Raw genomic sequence first — 1,670 nt, forward strand, 5'->3', positions numbered from 1 at the left:
CCCAAATTAGGAATCTAGTTAAGTAGTACAGCTGGAATTTGAACCTGAGAAGTCTGGCTCTAAGCCTTAATACCTACCACAGTCCCATAAGAGGTGCTTACTAGGTAGTTGTTGAATGAATTAAATTGCAATAAGATATAAATTATAGTCATATGAAGGAAGAATTCCATTACACATGTGTAGTTCATGCAATATCCCTGTTCCCAAAATTGGATAGCAGTCTATTTCTCATAAATTTTATGCATTTTTTTCCAGTGCATTCTGCACATTACCGTTTGAAAAAATAAATCACACTTGAGCTTTAAGGGTTTCTGATGCTCAAAGAAACTAGCAGTGACCCATTTTGTTGTGTAAAGGACAATAATCACCTCCTAAATCTTAAGCACCACAGCTGACTTAACGTAATTCCGTCTTGGCCAAGCGGATCCTAGAAATCTCCTAAAGCTGAGTTGCTGCCCAAGAGAAGGGAGGTCAGACATGTGATGCACATCATACCCTCCTCCTTTGTCAGAAATGTCCTTTGTAACTCATTGACAAGTTTATGCAAGACAAAGCTTAAATCATACCTGCAGGCTATTACTTAATAGACAAAGTGAGTCTTAGTGTATGGGCTAGTTGGTTGTCTCTGATTAAGAGATTTCCATATGTTAACTTAAAACATTCCAAACCTTTAGACAAAGCTTCATTGTTTTCAATTAAAACAATCTTTAAAACCACCTATAGGACCCACTTGAGATGCCCAACCTTTTGGGCCAAACCAACATATAACCTTCACATATAGATTTATGACTTTATATTTAATTTCTGTCTCTCTGAAATGTATAAAACCAAACTGTAACCCAAGAACAGGGCTTCTTGGGCATGGTTCTGGGCCACGGTCCTTACTATTAACAGATAATAAATCTCTTTAAATTATTTTGCAGAGTGTGCCTTCTTTTCCATTGACAATGGAATTGAAGTGCATGGGTTCACTTATATATGGATGTTTTTCAATAAATATAGTAGAAAATTTCTGGAGACTGTGATAATTTGAAAATACAAATAACCTGTGGGGACTAAAAAATGTCAAAAAAATTAAGAAAAAGGTATTTCAAGAGTTCATGACATATACATAGATAATACTCTATTTCATAATTTCTACATAAAATATATGCAAATCTATTATAAATAGGTAAAATTTATCAAACCTTACAAACAGACCACACATGGAACCATCCCAAGTTGAGTGAAATGTAGATGAATGTAAAGGTGCATTTTATACTATTGCAGGAAGACAGGCCCAATGGAGAGAAAGAGCACCCAAACACCATGTTTATAAGAGGAAGGGCTTTATTTACCAGCCGGGAGCTTACAGCATAGAAGAATTCCAAATGACCATGCTCCACAGCTGGCTTGTCTTTCCCTTTTTATCCACAGTCAGAAAGTTCCAACCCACAGGTGTCCTTCTCATTGGCCAGTTTGAATCAAGCGGGAGATGCTATTCCAGCATCTACAGAACTGTAGAATTTCACGGAACTTGGAAATTTCCAAGTTCCAGGAAGTTAAGTTTATAAATTCCCAAGAGCTGAGTCACCATGGAGAGGACCCCACAGATGTATCCTTGTGGTCTCCTTGAGAAAACCTGTTCTCCTAGACCTCACCCTTCTCAGGTATCCTCTCTCAATACCTTA

This window comes from Nycticebus coucang, chromosome X (genome assembly GCF_027406575.1).
Source record: "Nycticebus coucang isolate mNycCou1 chromosome X, mNycCou1.pri, whole genome shotgun sequence".
NCBI classification, from domain to species: Eukaryota; Metazoa; Chordata; class Mammalia; order Primates; family Lorisidae; genus Nycticebus; species Nycticebus coucang.